General features: G+C 36.6%; 1 pseudogene; it reads right to left on the bottom strand.

Annotated features, from left to right (window-relative positions):
• Window positions 1-1,364: 1,364 nt before the first annotated feature.
• Window positions 1,365-3,939, bottom strand: LOC142643920 (putative disease resistance protein At4g27220; annotated as a pseudogene).
• Between the last annotated feature and the right edge of the window lie 5,248 nt (window positions 3,940-9,187).

Below are 9,187 nucleotides of genomic sequence, written 5' to 3'. Positions count from 1 at the left end.
TTTACAAAAGATCTCACCTTCCAAAAGTTCTCACATATAAACTCTAATTTTCTGTAGAATCTCACATCTAAACATTGTTACCATATGGGTTTCTCAAAAAAAAAAAAAAAAAAAAAAATTGTTACCATATTAGAAGGAAATAACAAATTTTCGATTAAAATACAATCCCATATTAGAAGTACATCAAGCATTTGAACATGCTAATTCTTTTTTTTTTTTTTTGTGGAGAATCGAACAATTGCCATACAACATTAAACAGACGACGAATAACGAAGCTAACCACATATTTTATTTGAAAGAAATGTAGCTCCTTGCCTCCTTAAGAATCCAAATGACAGCCTCTTCAAGTCCATGCATTTGAAAGCAGCTTGCAGCACACTTCTACACGGGCTGCCACTATTCCACAGCATTTGACATATCTTCCGGTTCTTTCAGTCTTCAGCAAATTAACAGGCAATAGGGTAAAGAATTAATAAATTGTAGGATATATATATATATACACACACACACTCAAATTATTTAGGAATCGCCGAGTGATATCACATTTTCCTGAAATTGCTAGAATCACTATTGAAAGTGTTTTGGAAAATTGGACACCAAGAAGAATGTCAGACATAATCAATTGCATGAACAAATAAAATGCTCGATAAAAATGTATTCCCTAGAAATGATTTTACCAATTTCTCTACCACATTAGGAAAACAAATGTGAATGAAAAGCTGAACGTAAGGAAAACCATGATGGAAACATACCTCTTCTTTAGGAGATTATAGTGGCGTTCATTGTTAAAGTGGACTTCTTTGGAGCTGTGAAAGTTATATGTTCTGAAATTTGGACAGTCTCGAACATGCAAATGTTCCAGAAAAGGGCACTCCAAGGAAGAATTTCCATTATAGAAATTAACAAGAAGTGCTAGATTTTGCAGTGCTAAGGTCTTTAGTCGAGGTAATGTAATTTTATCCAAAGTAATTCCACCATCTTTCTGAATAATTTCATCCAAGTCAGAGCAATCCTCTACCCAAAGCTCTTCCAATTGCAAAAGACCTTGAGACATGGAGGGTGAGAAGAGAAATTTCAATTTGTTGCATTTAATGACAATCACAATTTTGACATTTCTGAAATCTGCAAGCTGCGCAGGGCCTCTCCATATGCTTGCTAATTGAGAAAGATTTTCCAATCTGAGTTCTTTTAATCTTTCCAAGTAACAGTGTCCCTCCTGTAGTCCATCAAATCCAAACACCTCCTTGATAGAATTCTCAGTTACCTTGAGTGTTTCCAAATTATTCAACCTCTGTATTATGCTTGAATGTAGAAGTGAATTCTCCAGGTTACCACACAGTTGCACCTCCAAGAATTTGAGTTTTTCAAAGGACCCAGCTTGTAGTTGGCCAACACATATCTCTTTCATTGATTCCATATCGTGAACGTGTAATTCCTGCAAGTTTTCAAACACTGGATTGTTTGAGATTCCATCTGCTGCTAAGGGTATTAAACATTGTTCACTGTGGCTTTGTTCAACATAGAGAGACTTCAAACCAAATAACCTCCCCTTATCATATTCTGCAAGAATGTTTGTGAGATTCCAGCACCAAGAATAGATAAGTATCTCTGCTTTCTCCGCCACAGCCTGAATGAACCAATCTGGTAAGGTGCTCATTGTAGTGTCAATGAACAAGGTCCTTGTGTGTACCCATTTCAATTTAGACAAGTTCATATTCGTTGGCCTGTTGAATGGTGATCTGTTTATACATATTTCAAACTTCTGCCACTGTGGAATAAATTTTACATTGCAGGGCAAGCAATTAACATCTTCTATGTCAATCTTCAAAATTGTTAGTAGAGGCAAGTTCATTACCTCTTCAAGGCTTGCATTCCTTTCTTCACTGGTTCCCTCCACCCTATCACCCCAATGGCAAAAGCTTCCTTGCAAGTATAATTCCTCCAATCTCTGTAATCTTGATATTATTTTTGGTGAGATAGTTTGGATATGGGCAAAAGATGTCATATCCAACATCCTTAACTTAGTCAATTCTGCTAATTCTTGTGGGAAGGTATCAATAAGAGATTTTTGGAGGCTAAGTATTTCCAGCTTCTTGAGTCCTCCTAATATGGATATGTCTTTTGACTTGCAACGATCCATATATAAGGTGCAAAGGTTCTCTAATTGATGGTGGAAGTGACAATACCTGCAAGCCACTTATATCGAGCACCTTAAGGGAACTCATTCTATTAAAGAACCCACTTGGGATCTCCATCAAATTTTTATTTTCCTGCAACAACAAGATTTGGAGTTTAGGGCATACCGGCTCATCAGGAAGTCTTTTGATATCATTGAACATAACTGAGACTGCAGTGTAGCTTTCAAAACGAGTGTCTTGCCATGGCCACTCTTCTAAAGCAGAACCAGCTAGTGCCATAAAATTCTCCTCATTTCCTGATGATGATATCAATTTAGCTGTATAACGTACAACATCATGCATCTTTACGAATCCATCCTTATCACACTGTAACAACAATCCTGAGTCTATGAGATTGTTAGTGAAGTTATCAGCATCTCGTCTTGCTTCATCCAATGTGTCAACATTATGAAACAAGCGAAGTCCCATCCCATACCTCGCCAAAATTTCCTTGCTGATATTTTGATCTTCTGGAAAGAGACAACACATCAAGAAGCATGCCTTGGCTTCCTGATCTTTCAAAAAAATCATAGCTCAACTTAATGCTCTCGGTAACTTTTTCCTGAAGGTCAGGGTATGGAGATACTGAACTTTTAAGTTGCCTAACTACCTTTTTCCACTCTTCCTCATCTTTGTCACCCAGTGCCCTCGCCACTGTTATCAATGCAATGGGAAGAACACAACATTCCCCTGCAACTTCGCGAGCCACAGCTTCAAATTCAGGGGAGTCAAGATCTGTGCTTGCTGTCTTTATGAATAGATCCCAAGAATCCTCCGGGGATAAGCTATTGAGATGTATCCTATTTTCTTTGCATCCCATCAAATGGCAAACATGTTCTGGTCTCATAGTCAGTAAGATCTTCGATTTGCAAGCCTCAAGGTCTCTGCCAATTGGAATTCCAATGCTGGATAGATCAATCCGTTCACAGACATCATCCAAAATTATTAGGATAATTTTATCTGCCATTATCTTTGCCCTCAGTTCATTTGCTCTCCCTTCTTCACTCCTGCTTTTCAACCAGAGTTCTAGACCGTCTGCAATGGAACTCTGAATATTTTTGAGATTCACAGTCTGCGACACAGTGACCATCACCACACGATGAAAGAGACCATCGCTCATGACCTCTTTCACAACTTGTTTCACCATTGTGGTCTTGCCCACACCTGGCTTCCCGTGAATCCCGACAATGTTGATGTTGTTGTTGTTATCTTTCAGCGCTTTTAAGGCATCTTCCATAGCTTTTGAAATGGATTTAAAAAACATGAAAGGATAACCTTGAGGCCTGTAATTTTGGAGGGATAAAGACCTTAAAAATTGTTGGAAAACGTAACTATTGAAACCAGCCTCTGCTGGGAAAATTGAGGCTATGGAATGATCCAGAGTTGTTTCATAAATTTCGGAACCGTTTGATGGAGACCTGACTGGTGGGAAGAATGACGCTATGGAATCAAAGATTCGTGGATGAGTTTCGTTAGATTCTGAACTAGCACTACCATCAATCTCAGTCTCAGACACGGTGGGTAGGAAGACTGATGGGATGGAAATTTGAATTGTCGTTGGTCCAATAGATGATGGAAAGACGTGCGAAAATGAGGTTGAGGTAATGGTAGGATTTGGAATTATTATTTCATCTGTTTGAGACCTGGCTGGTGGGAAGATTGACACTATAGAATCGGAATTATGATGAGAGAAGTTTGGAGGTATTTGGTTTTGTTCTGAACTAACATCAGTGTCTGACTGGCCAAAATTGGAAATTAACATTAATTTCCAAACAATATAATTAGTAGGCACTGTTACAAAATTATATTTTTTAGTAACATCTCGAGTCTAAAAGACTCGATTTTTATGGTCGGATCACGTCTGATGTGGCATTTTTTCTACGTGACGTCTACCTGAAAATCAAGTCTCTAAGACTCGATTTATAAGACAAAAAAAATTTAAGTCTAAGTCATCTCTAAGCCATTCCCAGAAATACCAAAAAAAATTTTAAGAAAACCCAAATCAGATCAGAGAGAGTTTTCTTCAATGGAGTCTATGATCTCAAATCAAAGAAGAAGAGTTGAAGCGAACGAAGCGTAGAAAAACCAAGACGTGAGATCCGAAATTGGATCCAAAACTCGAGACGATCAGATGGAGATCCGAATCGGAGCAAAGCTCGTTGAAGCTCTCCACCAAGTCCGCCGCAATTCCTCCTCCTTGCCGTCGTCAGCCAAGCTCTCCTCCTCCTCCTCCGTAGGACGACACCGCAAGATCCGAGACGTGGCGAACCGAGTTCTCGCCGTATCGGCCCCATGACCACACATGGCCCATGTCGAGCTGAAGCCACCGACACCGACTTGAAACCCACCCACCCATGGTCCCACACCGATCTGAAGCCACCCATGTCGATCTGTTTTTTTTTTTTTTTTTTTTTCTGGGTTATGTTTCCAGGGCATTTTTTTTTCTTCTGAGTTATGTTTCTGGCGTTTTAAGGGTTATAAATCGAGTCGTAGAGACTCGATATCTAGGTGGACGCCACGTGAAAAAAATGCCACATCAGACGTGATCATCAGATCATGAAAATCGAGTCTCTTAGATCCGAGATATTACTAAAAAATATAGTTTTGTAAAAGTGCCTATTAATTATAGTGTTTGGAAATTAATGTTAATTCCCAATTTTGGTCGTGTTCGACTTGTTGGCCAGGAAGGGTGAATTATGATGAGAGAAGTTTGGAGGTATTTGGTTGTATTTTGAACTAGCATCAGTGTCCGACTTGTTGGCTGGGAAGAGTGATGCAATGGAAGGCTGCTCAGGGAAGTCTGGATTTGTTCCATTCCTGCCAGTGCCAGACTTCATCTTGGCTGATCCTGATGGGAAAATCACTACTCTACTCCTAATTCTTCACCACACACAACAACTCAGATCGGAACCCAAAATCACCGCTAACACCACCAAATATCAGATCAAAACACCATGACCCACAACCCAATACTTGAACTGAGAGGAGAGAGAGAGATAGCATGAGAGGTCTGAGTCTGAAGGAGAGAGAAGGAGAATAAAAATAATAATAATAAAACCCTTTAGCTTAGAGCATTTCTAGCCACCTGTGTGAAATTCACACAGGCGGCTAGATTTTTCCAACAAGATGAAATAATAATTCCAATTCAATAAGAGCTAGTGTGAAATTCTCACCGACGAGACCTTCAACTTTATTTATAAGAGCATTTCTAGCCGGCTGAGTAAATAGTTTTTTTTTTTTAATTATATAAAATATAATTTCATACAATTCTAATTTGTTTATTAGAATGGAATATTTCGACCGGTCTATTTCGGTATACCATTTTAGAATTATCACTTTATTTATATATATATATATATATGTAATTAATTAAAAAATATATTATTACTCATCTCTATTCTTAAAAAAAATTTTATAAATGTAATATTATTTAATGAATGTAATATAGTGTTTTAAAAAAAATACTATAATAATAAAGGAATTGGTACTCACATGAGTCTTCCCCCTCTATGCTCTTACTCTAAAAGAGGGCTCTCAATGGGGCAAGTCACCTAATCATTAGACATAAAGAGATGTATGGTTTTGTGTAACATTTAAGAGTGAAGAAGATGCTAACCTCACAGTATAGGCAAATACTCACCCATCATGTGTCACTGATCAAGGCCTCCATACTCTCCCTCATATAAGAAAAAGGACCAAATCAAAGAAACCAAGGTGCACCAAGCCCACAAATAAATATGACTACAAACAGTAATTGAGTCCCAAAATCTATCAATTGAGCTTCTTCCAACTCTAATAGTCATTTTCACTTTCCTTTTTTCTTTTCTCTTTTAATGAAATAGATATAGCAACCCTTTTTTTTTTTTTTTTTAAACTTCAAATTTCATTCGAAAGGAAAGGAACATGAAGACAAATCCTTCATACAGGTAGAGTAAACTAACTAGGAAGATTGTCCTTATTACAGCAAAGAGACTCTTTAAATACTAGGGAGTGTTTTGCATTAGTATGACCTGCAACATTGCACTCTCTTTTGACCCAACAGAAACAAATACTAACAAAGTAAATTTTAAGACTTAAAATTCTGTTAATGATATTACAGATATAGCAACCTAACACTTGTACATTACCACACCCTAGTGTCCACATGATAGTATATCACTCTCAAGCATTCACTTTCCAATAGTTCTCACATATAAACTCTAATTTTCTGTAAAATATCACATCTAAACATTGCTACCATATTAGAAGGAAATAACAAATTTTCGATTAAAATACAATCCCATATCAGAAGTACATCAAACATTTGAACAAGCTAATTCAGATATCTTGGCGACACAATTGCCATACAACATTAACAGACGACGAATACTTCACTTGGCACGAAATTAAATGAAACATGTGGCGCAAAATTGAAAATTTAACTAAAATCTAATTGAATTTTTTCTGAGCTTTATATATTAATATATATATAATACAATTCTTTTAAAATCTAGGGTTGTAACAGTTAGGTGAATTATTTTGTGACTAATTTTCCAGGTATATTTGAAAGATTAAATATAGAAATAAATATTTGCTGTTGCAAGTGAGGTTACTATGAAAAATATTAAGGTTAGGTTAATTACGGCACACAAAGTACATATAGGCACAATTATGCACTGACAATTTCCAAGTCTTCTTTGTAATGGTTAATTTACTTTAATGATAGTGCTCCCTTCTTTATACACTTTCTTAAGATTCTAAACCAAACAGCAATGCAAGAAAAAAATAAAAAAGAAAGAAGAAGAAGAAGAATTAAGCTTTCATTTTATTTTTTTCTTGCTTTGCTGTTTGGTTTAGAATCTTAAGAAAGTGTATAAAGAAGAGAGAAAGAAGAAGAAGAAGAATTAAGCTTTCATTTTATTTTTATTTTTTACTTTATATATATATATATATATATATATATATATTTTTTTTTTTTCATTATAAAACTACATATTTTTTATTTTTTAGGGATGAATCCAAGGTAATAATAAAAAATAAAAAAACTAGATCTATATATGTACCTGAATATCTATATTATTATTATAATTTTACAATTATAATGTTGGATTGGGTTAGAATGTAATATTATATATTAAGTAATATATATATATATATATATATATATATATATATATATATATATATATATAATTAACGATAATTTCTAAACGGTATACCGGTAATTAACTGGTACTTTTTATTAAACCAATTGATAGACTTTATTCATTATTTTTATATAAAATTTCATATTCCCTTCCAGCCAAAGAACTAAAATACAAATCGGATTGGGTATGACAAACGCAACTAGTATAAGATTATAACACAAAGCTACATACCACAAATCTTATTCGAAAAATCTCATACACATGCCAAAACTAACAAATTTTTTTATTTATTTGACATTTAGAGAAAAAAAATCTTGAAATTGATGTTTAAAAATTTATTAGTGTAGTAATGAGTGGGTTAGACATATATACATAGATACTGTGAATCAATATGATCATTTAGTTTTAGCCCCCCAAACTAAAATTTCTAGCACTACCCCAGGTTAGTTGTACAATGCTAGCAAGTTAACTTACTTTAACAATAGTGCCCTCTTCTTAATGAAAAATACTTAGGTATTTTCAGAGTATAACAAAATGGTACTTCCTTTTCTCACATTCATGATGGACCCCATAATAAATTAAATGAGTAGATTGTAAGTGCACAATTGCACCTGACCCCAAGAACAGTTACGGGCTCAGGCCCAATGAGCCTTAAACAATATGAATTTGTAGAGTGTGGGCTTGAAACCCAGATTAGAAGTGTCTAAGGATTAAATGACAAGTCAAAGATTGCAAAAACTTGAAAACAACAAGGAATATTGTAAATCAACCTCCTCGGACGTAAGCCGAGAGCTGTTCTTATATTATCTCTTTCTCTTTTTTCTTTTTCTTTTTAGATTACAAAAAAGGGAGCCTCCTCATTCCTGTTCTAGGTTTCTTCTTAAATACTCCTCTTTTTGATACTTTGTACACGTGTTACCCCCACTCCCCCTTAGCCTAGATATTTCTTTTCTCAGTACCTTTGAATAGTAACCAGAAGTTTCCCTTCCACTGTTCAGGTGTCACTTCCCCATTAATGCGGCCAGGGTGGTAGGTGCAGGGTCTTTAATGTGGAGGTGACAGCCTTTATCTTTGGTATTTCTCTAACATCGGTGCTTCTAGGACATTCAAGGGTTCCCCCTCTTTAACCATTGGTCTTGACCGTGTCATTCCCTAACCTTTACCATGAAGTCCCAGGTTCTCCGGTGTTCATCCGAAGGAAAATTCACCCTCGGCTAGATCCTCGGATCCTCGGCGTATGGGCCGACCCGTAGTACTAACAAGTTCTAAACCCAAGAGCAGGTCGGCCTTCCTTAGCATGGCCCAAAGGCCCACATTCCCATCAGGGTCTTTTTACTCCCCACAATAGCCCCTCAAAACTCTAATTTTCAACGTCCGAGGAGAAAAATAGGGTTTTGATCTGAAGAGAACTTACTCCACACACTTTGTGAATGATTGCACGTGTGGAAATCGTTTCGCGTCCCAGAAGATGCCACTTGGCGGTTTTATTTTCAAAAACGCGCGCATTTATTACTGTAAGCTACACTTTGTCCCCTACGTTCAACGGCGAGATGGGTATCCAACGGTCCTCGTTACTCCACGAAAATTTGGGCGGGACGAATATAATTTCGAGGCCGCTTTTCCGCACATCGTGACGCTTCGGGAACCTGCGCCTTCATTTAATTCCCCAGGGGCTAATCCCATCAAAACATCAGCAATCATACTTTACCTGCAGAAAACCGTGGAAATTTGCACACCTTCAACTTTGTAAGTTCTTGCTCTCTCTATTCTTAACCTTTTCTCCTCGGATATAGTCCTCGGATGTCCTTGTAGATATCCTCCCCTTTAGAGTTTAGCCTTTCGTTCTTTTCTGATGGGTAGGTTCAAGTGTCTAGTTGATACCGC

Source organism: Castanea sativa, chromosome 7 (genome assembly GCF_040712315.1).
Source record: "Castanea sativa cultivar Marrone di Chiusa Pesio chromosome 7, ASM4071231v1".
NCBI lineage: Eukaryota > Viridiplantae > Streptophyta > Magnoliopsida > Fagales > Fagaceae > Castanea > Castanea sativa.
This window is presented reverse-complemented; position numbering and strand designations above follow the sequence as displayed.